This window comes from Lissotriton helveticus, chromosome 4_1 (genome assembly GCF_964261635.1).
Source record: "Lissotriton helveticus chromosome 4_1, aLisHel1.1, whole genome shotgun sequence".
Lineage (NCBI taxonomy): Eukaryota > Metazoa > Chordata > Amphibia > Caudata > Salamandridae > Lissotriton > Lissotriton helveticus.
This window is the reverse complement of record NC_136063.1, coordinates 1620455620-1620474926: the sequence shown is the minus strand read 5'-3', so window position 1 is coordinate 1620474926 and position 19307 is coordinate 1620455620. Positions and strand designations below refer to the sequence as shown.

Genomic DNA, 19307 nt, shown 5'->3' with positions numbered 1-19307 from the left:
TATGCATATTGACTTAGCTTTGCTTGTGATTAGTTTTTTTCAAAAATTGGAGGGGGGTATTGAGGGTTTTTAGTATCTTTAGATAGGATTGTCCCCTTTCTTAGGTAATAAGACATTTGTGCTCAGTTTTCAAGTGTCGGGACTCCTTCCCGATATTTGCAAGCTTAACAAAACTCTTAACATAACAAAAGCCATAACAAATCTGGTAGCGGTGCATGGTTACCAACTGGGTATAGATTACTTGGTATTCCCTCCTGAACTTAAAATCCTTAACCTGCGTTCTTGCTTTACCACTTTACAATTTAGATTGACAGTAAGCGGTTCCAGTATCCTAGAAGTGTGTATAAATTGGGCAGTGCATTTTCGTTATGAGGTTTTGCTTGTGGGTTGTTGAGTCGGGCTATTAGCGATTTTGCTGATTTGTCATATTTGAGTAGCAGTGGACAATTGTCTCCAAGAGGACTTTCTTTTCAATTTGAAGATTTGAGTGACCTGCTATGTTTGTTGCTTGTGATTACTGCGATAATAATGTGCATCGTGTTCAGCACTGAGTTGTGGGTTATCTAATTTTTCGAAATCCAAAATCTCAGGATCGATTTAATGGTATTTGACATGTGTGTTAAGGTTGAGGTGTTGGACTGGGAAGCGCATGTCAAAGATTGGGACTACTTCAACTTCCATTGTGAGATTGTACTGAGATGGGTGTGTAGCTGTTCCTTTGTAGACCGGAGTAGACCGTACTAATATGGGTGGGCTCCTGCTGGTCAAGAACTTTTCTTTGACTGTTTAATAGTACCAGGAGGGTACTATTCCATATTTACCTCCGAGCGATTGGCCATTCCATGGCCAAAGGAAATTTTTGTTACTTTTTGTAACTTTTTGTTACTTTGTGAAGTAGATCAGAGTAAAGGGAGAACAGCTGTGTTGCGAGTTATGTAATTTAGTGCCACACTAGGGGTTTTTTGGTCAGCTTTGTGTGTTCCAATAGTCATTAAGTACTGTTACAATTTCATTGGTTTTGTAGAGTCTTGCTAGGGTTGGCTTTTTGTCACTTAGTGCTGCATTGTGATGTGCCAAAAACTGTTGGTAATTTCATTGGGTTGACAAAGCTAGTTTAATTTAATGAATTGTGAAGGTGATGCTATTTAAGAAAATAAGCACTATATTGAAAAGAGATGATGTATCTGTCAGGCCAAGCAAGCTCTTCAGAAGTCACACAGACCTCTGATATGACCCCTAATGTCAGACTCTACTCTCGTGGTTTGGTCAAATGGTGTAATAAGATCACAGCAAAAGTTAGGAGTTTTCAATCGTCTCACTGTATGTGCCATACAAGGAAAGTTGTATGGCACGTACAGTATGGCAATTGAAAACTTGGAGTGAGGTATGAGATGAACACTTGTAGTAAATTGGGCTTTTGAGGCAGGTTAAAATCCTACTCCAGTAACGACAATCCTTGACTGGGTGAGCCAACTAAGTCACTCAATTAACTTGCGCTCCACCCTTTAGTAGCATGGCACAGAAACAGCCCGGCATAATGTAGAGGCCTAGTCTTGAGAGGTTCCAAATCTAACGACCATATTAAAATGTAATAAATAAAATAAATCAAACTATGACAATCCAATCAGTAGAACTGGAACTATGCAATTTGAAAGGTTTAAGTAAAATGGTGCGAAGAAGCAGAAAGCACTAGTTGTGGGTAACTGGTTGTGCTAGACCAGGACAAAGTCACATGCTCATGCTGCCCACGTGGGACTGCTAGCCAGATACGGGGACCAGGTTAGTCCTGCTGACAGTTTCCTGCTCAGAGTTCAAAACTTGAGGATTTCACAGGAGGAACTAAACTGTTGCCACTCAAGGGCCCAGGACCTAGGGATACCTCTTGATAAACAGGAACCTGCTTCAGCAATGCCAGTTGCAGCAGGTCAGCTGGGAAGTTGCAGGGAGGCCTGTAGAGCGTGTTGTGTACCTGTAGCTCAGAACAAGCAGTCAGCCAACTCACCCTTGGAGTCACTCAGGTTAGCCTTGGATAAATGGAGCAGGTCCAGTCCTCCTTGGGAAGCAGGGCAGGCCTGAAGCAGCAGGGCAGGCCTCTGGGGAATAAATCAGTACTTCAGTAGTTTTCGTAGGACCAGGAGTGTACTGATGAGTGGCTCTGGAGGTCCAGTATTTATAAGTGGTGCCACCCTGTGAAGGTGGGGAAACTTCTAGTCCCCCTCGCATCTGGGTTCGGAAAGTTCCTCCCTTCCATTTTCTTCCACTATCCCAGCTCTTTAAGGTCTAGGTTTACAAAAGGTTGATGTCCAATTCCATTGTGAGTGTTGGTAGCAGCACTTTAAAATGTAACTGGGAACAGCTATGCCTCTATCATCCTGGCAGAATGTTATATTGATTTGTATAGTGCACTAATCACCCGAGAGGGTATCCAGGCACTTGGGCAAGTGTGTAGGTTTGTGGTACCCAATATGCTTATACAAAGAGTCAGGTCTTCAGCTTCTTGCTTTATTCAAGAAGTGAGGAGGAGGCTCCGATATGTTAAGGGAGGTTGTTCCATGTCTTTGGTGCGATGTAGAAGAATAAGCGACCTTCAGATAACTTTTGCAAATGCACAGAATGTGCGTGAGGCAGAGTATAGGTGTCTGGTGGGTTGGTGAGTGTATGCTTCTGTTAAGGTATTCTGGTCCTGTTGTGTAGGCATTGTGCATGTGCCTGAAGTTTGAGTTGGCTGCTCCTGTAAATGGGGAGCCAGTGAAGCTTCCTGAGGTGCAGTATGATGTTTGTGTGGCATGAGAGGTAAAGTATGAGTCTTATAGCAGTGTTCTGGATGGTGTGGAGTCTGTGTAGGAGTTGTTTGGAGATACCGGGATGGTGTATTGGTGTAGTCCAGCCTGCTGGTGATGAGTGCTTGCGTGATGCTCCATCTATTGTTCCGAGGCAACAGTTTTAAGGTTTTTCACAGCATGCGTAGGATGCGGAAGCAGGAGACTCACACTCTATTGACGTGAGTCGTCCTGTTGAGCTGGTTTTCTAGGATGATCCCTAGATTTCGTGTGTGGTCTGTAGTCTGTGGTTGTTGGTATTAAATCTGATGACCACCAGGTGGAATCCCATGGGGTGCTCTTGTTGCTGAAGACCAGTACTTAACTCTTGTGGAAGTTGAGCTGCAGGCAGTTGGTTCGCATAGTCTGCTACCATGGTCCTGCAATTGGTTCTGGCGGAAGTTGTTTTGGCTGTCCGGTAGAGGATAAGTTGGGTAATCGGTGCAGGAGATGATGGTGATGTCTTGTGATTGGAGGATGTTGGCGACCTTTCATTTGTATGTTGAAAAGGTAGGGGCTAAGAGACGATCCCTGTGGTACTCTGCATATCCTTTTCTTGGTCTCTGATGTGTAGGGTGGCAGCCTGACCCTTTGGGTTCTTCGCTTGAGGAAGGACCAGAGCCATTTGAGAGTGGATCCTTGTATGCCAACTCGTGGAGTCTTCTGATGAGGGTGTTATTGGAGCCTGTCAAGGCCACAGAGGTTAAGCAGGATGAGGGCTGCTGTTTCTCCTGGGTCCAGGATGATATGAATGTTATTGGGAGACGCAATGAGTGCTGTTTCAGTGCTGTGATTCTCAGTGGCAGCCGCTACTTAACTTGGGTGTAGCAGGGAGGTGGTAGTGGTGGGGGGTAAATGGGGGAGCACTTGCCAGCTGCCACCTCTCGGTCCTATTTCACTTCAGGAGCAGGAAGGAAACAGAACCTCCAAGGACTGGACCCAACCACCTCCGCTGCATACTCCTCAACACCCGCTCCGCACGCAAACACGCTGTCGTGCTCTGGGATCTGCTCAACACCTCTGCCCCAGACCTTCCTGACCGTGACCTGGTGGAACGACTCCTCGGCGCCCGACATCGCCATAGCCATCCAGGATGGCTACAAGATCACCCGCAGGTGATCCGGAGGAGGAATAGCCATCATCCACAAGTCCACCCTCTAGGTCGCCACCCACGCAGACGACACCCTCACCCCCGCCGAACACCTACACTTCTGGATCCACACTGACCCAAACACCACCCTCAGAGGAACACTCCTCTACAGACCCCCCCCCGGACCCTGGGCTCAGTTCACTACATCGCCGAACTCGCCAGCACCCACGCACTCCCCTCCACGGACTACATCCTCCTCTGGGACCTGAACTTCCACCTCGAACAACGACGCCGACTCCGCCACCCTGATTGCCAACCTCGGCCTCTGACAACTTGTCACACACCCACCCACCCACGCCGCCGGCCACATGCTGGACCCTGTCTCCTCCACAGGCACTCACGTCGCCTTAGACCACACCACCGAACTCCACTGGACCGACCACCACTGCATCTATTTCATCTTCAAGAAACCAACCACACACCACCGCACCAACAGCTGCCTCGCCGCTGCTGGAGCAAAGTCACCGAAGACCGGCTGATCACCACCCTCGCCCAGAACCCACCCACCCACCCACCGACCCAGACGCTGCAGCCCGCAACCTCAGACAGTGGATCGACGACTGTGCCAACGCCCTTGCCCCACTCAAGAAACCCTCCTACAGCCACACCAGCAAAAGAGCCACCTGGTTCACCGACTAGCTCCAGACCGCCAAACGTGCATGCCGAAAACTGGAGAAAATATGGCTCCACGAACGCACACTGGGCAACCACGCAGCCCACAAGGACGCCACCCGCAGACATCACCACCTCATCAGATTAGCCAAGATATCCTCCTTCAAAGACCGCTTGGACAACAACGTACACGACCGCAAAGAGCTCTTCAGCATCGTAAAGGAACTCTCCAACCCCACCGCCAATGACATCCCGCCCTCACAAGAACTGTGCGACTCACTAGCCATCTTCTTTCACCGCAAGATCGCTAACATCCATGACCGCTTCAACACCATGACCGCCCGACTACGCCAGACTCTACCTCCCCTGTGAACACTACCAGCGCCATCCGCCGGACCTCCTGGTCCGACGATGACACGCAAGGTCATGAACTCCATCCACTCAGGATCTCCGTCAGACCCGTGCCCACACCACGGATTCAACAAAGCAGACGCAGCCATCGCACCCCAACTACAGAAGGTCATCAACATCTCCTTCGAAATGGCGACATTCCCCGAAAGCTGGAAGCACGCCGAGATCAACGCCCTCCTCAAGAAGCCCAAAGTGGACCCCAAGGACCTCAAGAACTTCCGGCCCATCTCCCTGCTCCCGTTTCCGGCAAAGGTCATCGAGAAACTCTTCAACAGGCAATTGGCCCGCCACCTGGAAGACAACATCTTGGACCCGTCCCAGTCCAGATTCAGACGAAACCACAGCACCGAGACAGCCCTCATCGCCGCCACAGATGACATCAGGCACCAACTAGACAACAGCGAAACATCAGCCCTCATCCTCCTGGACCTGTCGGCCGCCTTCGACACGGTCTGCCATCTCACTCTAAAGACATGCCTCCTAGAAGCCGGAATCCAAGAGAAGTCTCGTGACTGGACCACGTCCTTCCTCTCCAGCAGAACCCAGTGTCCACCTCCCACCCTTCCGATCCAAAGCAACCAACATTATCTGCGGCGTCCCCCAGGGCTCATCCCTCAGCCCGACGCTGTTCAACATCTACATGGCCCCCCTCGCACAAGTGGCACGCCATCACGACCTCAACATCATCTCCTACGCTGACAACACCCGGCTCATCCTCTCCCTCACCAAGGACCCAAACCCTGCCAAAACCACCCTCCACAAGGGAATGAAGGACGTAGCCGACTGGATGAGGAGCAGCCATCTGAAGCTGAACTTGGACAAGGAGGTAATCTTCCTCGGCCCCACCCCCTCAGCCTAGGACGACTCCTGGTGGCCGACCACACTGGGAACAGCACCAACACCCACCGACTTTGCACGCAACCTAGGATTCATCCTCGACTCCTCCCTCCATGTCTAAGCAGGTCAACACCATCTCCCCCTCCTGCTACAACACCCTCCGCATGCTCCACAGGATCTACAAGTGGATCCCGACCGAAACAAGAACGGTGACACAGGTCCTCGTCAGCAGCAGACTGGACTACGGCAACGCACTCTACGCTGGAATCCCAGCCAAACACCTACGACTACTACAACACATCCAAAACGCCTCCGCCCGACTGATAGTGAACGTCCCCCACACCAGCCACATCACCCCCCACCTGAGACCTACACTGGCTCCCCGTCGACAAGAGTATCACCTTCAACCTCCTCACCCACACAAAGCACTCTACGCCGGACCAGCCTACCTGAACAGCAGCCTCACACACCCCCACCTGCCAGCTCCGCTCCGCCAGCCACACCCTCGCCGCTGTCCCCCGCATCCAGCAAACTACCTCCGGTGGCAGATCCTTCTCCTACCTCGCCGCCAAGACCTGGAACACCCTCCCTACTCGCATACGGCGGACTCAAGACCTACTCGCCTTCAGACGATGACTCAAGACCTGGCTCTTCGAGCAGTAGCAGCACCCCCCTCCCCTCAGCACCTTGAGACACTCACGGGTAAGTAACGCGCTCTACAAATACTCTGATTGAAGCACCCAGGCTCCCAGTCTCTCTCAGCCAATCACAACACTGCATTATAGCAGCATTGTGATGTGCTCAGAGGGACTGGGGGCCTGGGCATGTTCTCCATCTGTATTACAGCCTGGGTGGAGAACTTGCACAATGGGTGGGACTGTTTGACCGGCCCGAGATGGCCAGCCAAACATTAATGCGCACTTAAGAGTGCCACCACTGTTCCGGTGACGTGCAGCCCGGCCCCTAACCGGGTGAGACACAGATGTGAAAAATACAATGATAGTAAAGTTCATTATTATCCTCTTTATTTTTCCTTTTATCAACTCCTCATGGAGCAGTGGGGCGACACTCCTCCGCCTTAGTGGAGGAGCCGCCCCTGGTGGTTCTTTCTGAATCCTGACTGAGTGTGGTCTAGAAAATGGTGAAGTTTGAGGTTTATTTGCGGGTTGTTTGATGGCTTTCTCAATCACTTTGGCTGTATAATGAATCCGGGAAATGGGTCCGAAGTTGTTCAGTTGATTCGGGTCACCTGCGTGTTTTCCATTCATCAGGGAACGTGCCAGACGTGATCGAGGCGATGATGGTCACGGTGGTGATTGATGTTTCCAGGTTGTAGATGTAGGGGGGGGGGGAGAATGGGTCCGTTGGGCCTCCTGAGTGGATGTTCCACATGACTTTTGCCATGTAGTTTCTGCTGAGGGTTGTCCATTTGGTCAGGTGCCAGTCCTGGTTGGTGGTGGGTAGGTTAGCAGGGAGTTCTCTAGGGTTGGGTTGGTGCGCGCAGTTGCTGTAGATATTTGTGGTTTTGCTGTGGAAGAATCTGGATAGGTTTTCGCAGAGTTGCTGGGAGGCAGTGCTGTTGGTGATAGTGACGGAGGGCGAGGTGAAACCCTTAATTATCGAAGATCTCCTTACAGTTGTTGGTGCGTCCTCTGATACGGTCCGCTATGCCTTTTTTCTTGGTCTTTATTTGCTGGTGATAGCGTCTCAGTGCAGCCTTGTAGGTAGTTCTGTCAGGAGTGGTGTGGCTGGCTCTCCTTTTCCTTTCTAGCTGTTTAGTGACCTTTGGTGTCTCAAAGGTCTTCTGTGTACCAACTGGCCTGTTTGTATAATCTACTTGTTGAGTTTGATTGGTGCGAGGGAGTCAACACAGTTCTCGATTCAGTTGTTGATGTAATTGCGGAGGTTGTCTGTGGGGCTAGGCTAATCTGTGCTGAGGGCGCTGAGCCAGTCTGCTTTTGTAATAATGGTGCATCTTGGAAAGCTGAACCTGGAAGGGGTGTTGACTTGAGGAGTATTTATTTCAAAGTGGATGATGAAATACTTGGTCCGTATGAGCTGTGTGTGGAGTTGTATTTGACTGTCGCTTGCGGTGAAGATGGGGTCCAGTGTGGTGTTTCTGCACAAGCTGGGTGAGTTCAATGTTGCTCAAGCTTTTGAGGAAAGCTATGGAGGTGGGGTCTTTTCGGTCTTCCAGGAGGAGAAAGTTGTGGTCGCCAAGGAGAATGTAATCTCTGGAGTGTATGGTGAGCAGAGCGACTTAGTTGGCAGAGGTTGGTTAAGGTGGCTGGTGGTCAGTAGGCTATGGTTTTTTGTTCAGGGTGAAGTTGCCCGAGATTTGAAGCTTGAAATGCAGGTGTTGCATGAATGGGGTGGCGTTCTCTGGGGATGTTGTGCATTTGATGGATCCCTTGTAGATGATGGCGAGTCCTTCTCCAGGCTTGTGAAGGTGGTCCTGTTGAGCGATCTTGTAGCCCTCAGGGAGTGATGTGGCGATGTCTGGAGCCAATGAGTGGTTGAGCTAGGTAGTAATAAACGGAGAAGGAGGGTCTAAGGGAACATTTAAAGACCTAGCGTGAACCAATTCCCGATTTTTAGCATGATTAACAGAGGTTCACGGGTCTAATAGGTCCAGGCATCCTAACAAATAAGTACAATGTACTCCGAGAAATTCATAGGGGGGAAAAAATAATACATTTATCTGCTCGTAAAAAAAATGTACGACACACCACGTAGGGAAAATCCTTAACGGAGGACGGATTCCCATCACTTGCACTGTTTTAGTTTGAAAACCGAGTGATACCTTTTAATCATTTTTCTCTGGGAATTCAATTTTAACTACCACTCTTGACACATGTACTATTTAGCATTGCGTCCCATCACACTGATAACCACTCTAGCTCATCATATTGGTTAGGAAAATCTAAAGAGCTCATTTGAAAACATCCACAAGCTCCCTTCTGTTAGACGGAAGGATGTAGCCCTTGGTTACTTTAGTGTGTGATCAGGAGGAGATCCCAGATGATGAAGCATGTCACCTAGGTGAGTGATGGGAATCCGTCCTCCATTAAAGGTTTTCCTTAAGGTGGTGTCTTAAATCGTTTTTACGAGATGATAACATTTATTATTTTTCACCCCTAGGAGTTTCACTGTCTGCGAGTACATTGTACTTATTTGTTAGGTTGCCTGGACCTATTAGACCTGTGGACCTTTGTGGTTGAGCTAGGTGTCTGATGAAGAGATGTCCGGCTTCTCACTATTTAGCAGGTACCATACTAGTTGTGTTTGCTGATCCATCCTGTGTTGAGAAGCATGCATGCATGTGATGGGTTTTGACGTGCGGGTTTCCAGTGGGGTGTAGGGTGGCTGTGTAGGTATTGGTGCTTATGTGGCGTGTGTGCTGGACAGGACTTTTAGTATTTGCATGGAGGATGTGGGTGTGTGGCAGCCAGAGAACCAGCAGGTGAGCTCCTACCATGGTGAGGCACAGAAGTAGTTGTGGGAACAGCATCCAGGGTCTAGCGACCTAAGGAGTGCTGTGGAGTATTGCTGGGCGTTGATCGTTGTTCACTGCCTTGGCCCAATATGCAGTGCTGGTGGGAGAGCAAATAACAGGCCCCGGCATCTGAAAACTCCTTTCTAAAAGTGGAATTTTCAAACTTGTAATCTAAAATCTAACTTTGCAATTAAAGAGGTATTTAAATTACAACTTTGGTGTAAATGTGCCATTCCTATCCGCTCTTAAAGTTATCACTTATTAAATGTAATCAGGTCATCCAATGTTATCCAACGGGAGAGATAGGCCTTACAGTAGTAAGAAGTGAATTTAGGAGTTTTTTCACTACCAGGACATGTACAACTTAAACACGTCCTACTTTTTATTTTAAATACAATGCACTCTTCCCTATGGGCTGTTCAAGGCCTACCCTAGGGGTGACTTCTATGTATTAAAAAGGAAGGTTTCAGCCTGGAAAAATGGTTTTGGCAAGTCCAATTCGAAGTTTAAAACTGCACAAAGGCTGCGATGACAGTCATGAGACAGGTTTTAAAGGGCCACATAAGTGTGTGGCGCAATAAGTGCTTCAGGCCCTCAGTGCATGCATTACCATTTTTACTAGGAACTGGAAAGTAAATTAAGAGTGTTTTTAGGGACGAAGCACAAGCACTTTGCACTTTACTACTGCTAAACCGTGTTAAAGTGCTAAAAGCCAACAAACTGGTTCAGCAAAGGAAGCAAGTGAAGGTAAAAAATGTGGGTGTGACCCTGCAGAGGCCGCCAAGTCAAACCATCCTCAACCTAGACCTGTACGGTTTGAAGCATTGGATGTATGGAAACATGATGTGCATGAAAAGGAAAAACACAAATCTAAAACTCCATCTCGAAGTAGAATCCGTAGTTAGATTGCCTCCAAATGAAACGCAAGACAACAGGGTTGGCGAGGGAGTGCTTGAGGGTGTTAATTTTCCTGCAATTGTAAAGGAGGAGACTGAGATGTGCCACAAAAGGGAGGAGGAGGGATGATGAGAGAGCCTAAGATTGACCAAGATGGAGGGATGATAAGTTTGTGGATGATTTGCTGAATTCCAGGCCACCTCCATACAGTGTTCCTTTACCTGTAGTGCAACCTCTACCAGTTTGTGGTAGGGTAAGGAGGCACAGGCCCCTTGGAAAGTGCAAGTACACCCATGAAGCAGGGCCCAGGGATAGATATCTACACCGTCACTTCAGGTCCATCTCTAGATGTCCCTAGTACAGCGGTCATCAATATGACTATAGTTTCAGGATCTCAAACTCAGACGGAAGAGGGTGGCTCCAAAGGAATTCAAGTAACTACATTAAAATCTGAATTTGAGGAGCTTGTAAATGGGCCTCTTGATCTAGACCTTGTAAACTCGTACAATGAGGCTGAGCTCATATGTGTAGGAAGATTGCAAGATACACCTGTGAGGCACATGGAAGGTTTGAAGAGTTGGCTGACTAGTTTGGGATTGATTGGAATAAGAACTTAAGGAAGAATTTCAGGCTGGAGATGAAGAATGATGAATTAAAGTAAATGAGACCTTTTAATTTGAAAGTGCATTATAAGGGGGCACAGGAGTGATCGAATGGAGAGCTAGCGTGAGTCGCTGAGTCTATGGAGTTCCCATGAAGAGGACTGCATGGAGTGCATATGTTCATATGCCCTGGAGTCTCACTGATCCCCTTTCATTCACTAATCCAATTTCAAAGTTGAGAGAATTCTAACAAATGGTGCACTGAGGTGGAAAAGAGGTTGAAATTATCAACCGTGCTTTGGTTAGAGTTGAATATACTTTTTGAAGTTGTGGTCCCCAAGGATTTGTGGGTAGATTGCGAAGTGGTCCTGGCTTGGACTGTTGAGTCGCCAAAGGAGGCCCAGACGAATGCACCTTCTCCTATTGTCCTGGCTAAGTGTGACCAAGTGATTGCTCATTTGTAAACAAAGGTCCAGAGGTGGATTGGCTCTAACTAATGAGAACCTACCAAGAGCTGAGTCAGTGCACGCTTATGAGTGGTTGATTCAAGTGTTCAGACAATAGTGTATTTGAGAAACTGATCCTGGAGAACCTTAGTTGGTTCATTTTTTTCAGTTTCTACCCTTTACGCCCAGAAATTAGTCCTCCTACACAGCAGAATCCTATTTTTTGGGAATAGGAGTCCTTGGATGAGATCCTCAAGTATGCAAAAATATTGCAGTTCTAATCTGATGTAAAGCGGAGAAAGATTAAGGAGAAATTCATGTTTGCACAGAAAGGATGCCAGACAGTTTCCCAGTTCTAATCAATGAAGACTTGTCTCCCAACATAAGATGTAAAGTGAATGAGGAAGTCTGGAACTTGACAGGGAAGGAAACGCATTGAGACCCAATGCAGTGTATCCCTGAATGCCACAGTATAATCTCACATCTGAGGTGAATAGTGTTGTCATCCTTGCTAAAACAGGGCATCTGAATAAAGAGTTGGGGGTCCATACAACTCAGCAGTAATGGGTTTGCAGAAACCGAACAGGAAATGGATGATCATCAGGATCTGAGAAAGGTGAAATAAATTGTAATCCCATTTATCCTGTGGTACAAAATCCTGCAGTGATACACTTGCAGATTCTATGTGATGGCGAGTGGTGGTCACAGGGGAAACACCCATAACACCGACAGTGTTACGTCGCACTGCCATCGCATCGCCACCTTTGCATCACGGCGGCGGTTACATCGCATGCTATCTCAACGCATGCGATGAGATACCGTTTACTAGTGTGGTGAATCCCATTAGAGTATACAGAGAGCCCCTCATCAGATAGTCACTAAAAATCTGGAGGTTCTGCCATTTGGTTCTGCCATTTGGTTCTGCCATTTGGTTCTGCCATTTGGTTCTGCCATTTGGTTCTGCCATTTGGTTCTGCCATTTGGTTCTGCCATTTGGTTCTGCCATTTGGTTCTGCTCCAGTACATTGACTACCTACTGATGGCTTTCATAACGCAAGAAGCTTGCAAGCAACACAGTTTAGTTGCTGAATCATATTGCACAGAGCAGACACAAGGTGTCCTTTACACATTTATAGTGCCACCGGAGGTAGCTTCTCTATTTCGGACATCACATTAAAAGAGGACCTAGGAAAGTGCCCTAAGAACCTATCTACAATCTAAAAAATATCCACCCACCACAACCACGACACAGAAGTCTGATGTTCCTGGGAATGGTGGGCTACTGGTCCGTTGTTTCCCCAATGGCTAAACCTCTGCAGAGACTTGCACACTATGATGTGAATGGTTGCTACCTTTGGACAACAATTGCAGGAGTGCCTCCTCTTGTTCTTTGTCATGAGGAGTGCACATGTTCTGTTTTCACTCAGACTCCTGGGGGAGCTACATAGCCAGTGACTTGTTTCTCTACCACACTTGATCTAGTGGCTGTGGAGAATTCTGGATGCCTCCAAGCTGTAGACACTGTGGGTGTTGGCATCCGATGACATGAGGGCATAGTGATGGGCTATTTAGTTACTGTGATGGTCCCACAGTCAGTCTCCATCTTATTTACCCGCACTGTAACTAAGCACATGACAAACAGTAGGCTCACTAGGTGTGAGCAGGTGATTTTGCCAGCAGAAAAGTTTCTCTCAGGAAGTTTAATATCTTAAATCCTGATACTCTTTCTCCTCTCCCAGAGAGTGCTCCAGCTAGTAATGTTGACCAGGACTGCCTCAGTGTTTGCCTAGACCTGGCATTCAAGATATACTCCTGGAAGAGCAGAGCATACCTTATTTGTGGATGGCTCTTGCTTAAGAGCTATATGAGTAATTTTGAAAGCAGCGAACTCTTTCCAAGGCTCCCCACCCGAAAGGGATCTCTACCCCCCTCTCTAATCAGACCACAAAGAACTAGAGATGAAACGTCTGCGAGTGACCATTCTATCACTGCCACCCTCCAATCCAAAATACAGGTGATCACCGGACTGGGAACAGAACAGGCCCCTCCGAAATCCCCTAGACCCCCGGCCACATGCACTATCATCCCCACGGCCTCCCGAACGAAAAACCCACAACAGAGACGTCCTCCACAAACTGCATGCTCATAAACTGCAAATCCGCCACCAAGCATGCCACAGAGCTAGCTGAATCCATCCTCACCCACAACATAGACATAGCATTTATCACTGAGACGTGGCTAAATGACAACTCCTTTCCACTCATGGATACTCTTGCGCCCCCTCTCCCCCTGGCTTTATCACCAACAAAGATAGAAAAGATCAAAAAGTTGGAGGCATAGCAATCATCCACAAAAACAATATTTCCATGACGGAAATAGACTCCTTCAACTACAACACCTTTGAGTGCCTAACCGCCAACATCAACACTAGCAACAACAAAACACTTATCTGCTACCTTATTTACCACCCCCCAGGCAACACCACCACATTCACTGAACAACTGTCCAACCTGATTACCCACTGCTCTCTCCGAGACACAAACAACTTTATTCTGGGTGACCTCAGTCTACACTGGAATGAAGAAAACAACCTGCTAATCCAGAACCTGAAGGAGCTGCTCCACAGCAACAATTTTACCAAACACTGCTTGGAGGAAACCCACAACAAAGGAGCAGTCTTAGAGGCCATCGCCCAGCACAACACTGTCACAATAGACCGCAGCCTGCCCGTGGACTGGTCTGACCACAACTTAATCCTTTTCCACCTCTATCAGCCAATCACACTTAAACCCCCCACCCAAGACCCTCCGAAATGGACTAGAAACTTCACTCAGATTAACATAACTGACCTTGAGGGAAGGGTTAACTCACCTCACTGGCTCCATGGATCTATCCACAACAGAACTCACCTCCCACTACAACACAAGCATGACATCCATTCTAGATCAAGGAGCCCCCTTGAAACTTAAACAGGAACATCCCATCCAGATCTTGGTTCAACACTGACATTAACAACGAAAGAAGACCGCTAAGAGCTACAGAGAGACTATGGAGGAGCAACCTCTCCTCAAGCCTACTCGAACAACTCCAAGCAGCCCGAAGGAAATACAAAAAACACATCAGCAGCGAAAAATCCACCTTTTTCTGCGCCGCCCTGGACAACGCAAAAAACAGGCCCAACGAAATGTTCAAAATCATAAGACAACAAACCTCCAAGCCCCCAAGAATCCGCCCTACAGGCCTCCAAGGACTTGTGTGAAAACTTCTTAAACTTCTTCGAAGAAAAAAATCACCAAGATTGAGCTCTCACTGGACATCAACTTCAACCCCGTCTGCCAAAGCCAGCCCCCCAGTGACAGTAGATGGCACGCTCAGGCACCCCCAATAAAACTTGGAAGTCCTTAAACCCCATCCCGGAAATCTAGATCCTCAATCTGATCTCCACCTCCAAACCAGTCTCTCATGTCCTTGACCCGATACCCACCCAACTGACCAAAAAACTGAAATTCTCCATAGCCCCTTTCTGGTGCAAGATCATAAACGGCTCCCTGAGAACCGGCATCAGACCTGGATAACTTCAGACCTGTCTCCAATCTCCCCCTCCTGTCACAAATCCTTGAAAATGCGTCCTCCAACAACTGACTCAGCACATGGATAGCATCAACCTTCTTGACCCCCACCAATCAGGTTTCAGAAAAGGCTATAGCACAGAGGCCGCGATCCTCCACATCAGAGTACCTCCACAAATCCCTCGATACCGACAGATGTTGCTTCCTCATTTTCCTAGACCGATCGTCAGCTTTTGACACGGTTGATCACAAACCTTTCATCAAGGCTTTGCAAGAAAGGGTAGGTGCTGATGAGGTTGTCCTAGGCTGGTTCTCCTCTTTACACAGCCACACACAAAGGATAAAAATAAAAAACTTTACCTCCGACCTCCACCCAGTCAACAGACGTCCCCCAAGGTTCAGTGCTCTCACCAACTATTCAACTTATACATGGAACCCCTCACCACCCTAATCAAAAATGCTAACATGCCTTTCCACCTCTACGCAGATGACACCCAGATCGATCTAGAAACCCCCTCCACAGATGACATTCTCAAACTAAATGTCACTAAAAAATCCTACAATGGCTGTCGCTTAACTACTTAAAACTCAACCAAGATAAAACCGAAATCCTCCTCATCTCCAACAAAGAACCCTTTTATTTCAGAATGGCTAAAAGCTTTGGATGCTCTTAATGGCAATCACACTCTGACCCACTCTGTTAAATCATTAGGAATCACCCCAAACTTAAAGCTCAACATGGCCAAACACATCAAGAACTCCAAAGAGTGCCTTTGTCAACCTGAAGCAACTTAACAAAATAAACCATTCATCCCAACAAAAGACCTCAAACAAGCCACCCAATCACTAGTGCTATCCAGACTTGACTATGGGAATGCCACCCTCACTGATACATACAACAAAATCTCACCTAGCTCCCCATAAAACTACTCTCAATACAGCAGCTAGAATGGTCACTGGAATCAGAAAATACGACCACATTTCACAGCACTCTGGGAACTATAATGGCTCCTAGTCGAATTGCGTGCCAGTTTCAGAACTGCCTGCCTCACACACAAATCCCTGCACACAGGAAAACCTGAGTACTTGGCTGCTAAACTCAAGAGGGCTTGTTATACAAGGAACCTCCGGAGCTCCAGCACCCTACTACTCCCTATAAAAACATGCAACCAAAAAACTGCCACATGGTCCTTCGCCGGAAATGCGCCCAAAATCTGGAACACCATCCCAGTCGGTGTCAGGATTATCTCATCCTTCACAAAAAACGCCTGAAAGTCCTTTTCCTCAACCGCTCCCTCCCAAATGGATATCCGCCATCTAAACGCAAATTCCTGCTTGTTGTCTCTCCCAGACATTGTAGCTCTAAGACTTGCCTCCTCCCTGCTATTTGACCCCTTACTGCTCCTCTACCTCCACCCTTCCTCCCCCCCCCCCCCAGTGGTTCAACCCCAAGACAATGTGCACTCTGAAGTTATTTGATCTCCGGACTCACGGACTACCTCAATGCTGCTCAGCACACTTGGACTTTCCGAACCTATATGTAAAATATTGCTTTATTGTATGAAGCTTGCTCAAAATACTGGTTAAGTGCTCCAATACCTTCGGGTCAGGCTAGCGCTTTATAAAACTTCTTAAAATAAAAATAGTTGGGAAATGAAGTGCCAGAAACTAGGAAGAGTGGTAAAGTGGGTGGGGAGCTGGACGTGTAAAGAGTACGAGGGAGATATGGGTTTTGAAGGATGGACGACCTTTTACCTGAGATGTTTTCCCCTTTGGTCAGAAACTTCCCTGCAAAGACACACAATGGATACCATGAACCACACCTTTTAGGGGTGGAGTTTGCCTGATTCTCAGAAGGACACACCTTAAGCCGGAGCCGGCCACTTCAATATCCTGAAATTTCTTCTAAATGCTGCTGCTACCAGAGTATAGAATTCTCGATCGAGCGTAGATACCCCCGGACGTCGCGAGCCGTCTTTCTTGGGCGCTGATCGATGGAGGATTTGGTCGGAGGAGACTGGCTGCTGATGAGGCCAAGTCTGCCGGAAGCCCCAGAGAAAGTTACAACCACCTTCCACTCATGAGCGTCACGTATCCTGCCTGCTCCCTTGAGATCCCTGATCTCCCAGGAGATCCCCAAGAGGCTCAGATCGGGTAAGCCCAGGATCTTCACTGATCTAAAAAGCCTTCAACTGATCAGGCAGGTGGATGTCGATGGAAACTGAACTAAACCACTTATGGCTTAGACCAGCAAGATGACTAATAGCAGCCTGCATCTTCAACTAGAACCGTGGACCAATAGCAACCTACAAAAAGTACCTGTAACCATCAGCCACTCGTAAGTACAGAAGCATGCCCACTGCTTGCTTCTGCTTCGCATTACTTTTATTTCCAGCGCTAAAAAGTAAATTACAAAAAAAATTGGCGTTTTTGCTTCACTTGTGTGAAGTTAACTCTGAGCAAAAGCTTAGTAAATCTCCCACTGAATGTTTGGCAGCTGGGTTTACTTTGCATGCATGTGGAGTAATATTATGGGCAAAACGACTCTGGTATTGCGCTTCAAATGGTACATTCTGACACAGATGGCAGACTTGTGATCGCCCACTGCAGGCAGGGGAGCTTTGAGGCACTACTGATAGGGGTACACAGCCCTAACTATGGCGACCCTCCTCATATCCAGCGTTGCACAGCAAAACAATCACATACAGTCACAACCCGCAATTATGGGGAGGAAACTTCAATTGCGTGCTAACTTCCAAAACAGGTCAAAAGGCCCTCCGCGCAGGCCCTCTGCTGCTATAGCTGAGACAGGTAGGCTCATGGACACCTGGGGACACCTCAACCCCCAAGGCAGAGAGTACTCCTTATTCGACTGTTCATGACACTTGCACACAGTGATTATTTGCTAATATCCCGCTCTCTTCTGCCATGCTTGGAGACCTGTGAGCACCTACCCAGAACCTACTCCGACCACTCTCCAGTACAGTTCATCCTGCGAGTTCTAGATATGCACCCTAAAATGATCCCATGGCAATTCCCGCAATGTTCGCTCCTCAACTCAATGTTTCGAAATGAAATTGAGCAAGCTATGGATGAATATTTCAGCATTAACACAGGAAGTGTTGCTAAAATGTTCACACCCTGGGAGGCTTTTAAGGTATTCATTTGTGGTATCACTATCACCAAACATGCAGGAGTACTGCTCTCCATTAGAGACTGGTTGCATAAGCTAGAGGGGGAAATTGAAAACCAAGGAACTGGAACAGAGGCAACAACCTAGCCCGGAACTACAGGCGCATATTAGAACTGCCTTAGTAAAAATACAATGAGCTAACCCAATCTGAGCTCACACACCTGGGAAGGTACGCCACTGCCAGGGTGTATGGGGAAGGAGAGAGACCTAGCGCAACATTAGCAGCCCTGACCCGACCAAGTAAAGCTGCAAACAAAGTGCTCAGAGTGCAGGGAAACGGAGGCGAGACAATATATGGAGCAAAATCAGTAGTGGATAGATTCTGTGAGTATTACTTTGATCTTTACACATCAGCCCCACTATGACGGAGGAAGACCGAACTGATTATTTAGCCCATACCGAAATGGAATGGCTCACAAATGAGGATCGAGAGAGGCTGATAGCCTCACTGCGCCCTACAGAAATAACTGCGGGGCTCAGGGAGATGCCTAGTTAGAAGGCTCCCGGAACAGACAGCCTCATGGTGGCCTTATACAAAACATTTCACGACAAACTGATCCCTCACCTAGTAAATCTCTTCGAGAAAATGGCCTGAGACAGTACTATTCCAGTCACTATGCGTGAGGCATTGCTGATAGCAATATTAAAACCAGAGACCAGAGGAACACTGCTCTTCCTATCGCCCACTATAATTATTAAACACGGATATGAAACTATTCGCCAAAATTCTGGCAAACAGAATAGCCCCTCTAGTTCTGCGCATTAAAGGACCTGAACAATCTGGATTTGTTCCTGGACAAACCTTGACCAGCAACCATGGAACACTATTTGGTGCCACAACTCTAATGGACCTGACGAGCCACGCGGCAGGATGCTGAAAAAGCTTTCGATTCTGTAGAACTGCTCTGTATGTTGGCAGAGTTGCGGCGAGTGGGTGTGGGGGAGGTCTACATTAAACGAATAAAAGTCCTGTATTCAAATCTCACGTTGTGCATATTTATGAATGGGATTCTTTCTGCTCCTATAGCCATGACACGTGGAACCTGTCATAGTTGCCAGCTTTCACCCCTTTTTATATGCGATGGTTTCAGAACCCCTGGAATATCACTCACATCGGGGTATGAGTCCCAAACTACAAATTATCTCGGCTTACGCAGACTATACACTGTTGCACATCAGGAAGCCAGAACAACACTTAACGCCAGTGCTGGTAGAAGTAGTACATTTGGCGGGCTCTCGGGACTGAAAATTAATTGGAAAAAATGGCTAATATTC

General features: G+C 47.7%; 1 protein-coding gene across 1 annotated transcript in view; it reads left to right on the top strand.

The window, feature by feature from the left end:
• The window catches only part of LOC144829284 (uncharacterized), a 227003-nt gene that overhangs the window by 127398 nt on the left and 80298 nt on the right, over nt 1-19307 (top strand). The gene's annotated exons all lie outside the window — the stretch shown is intronic.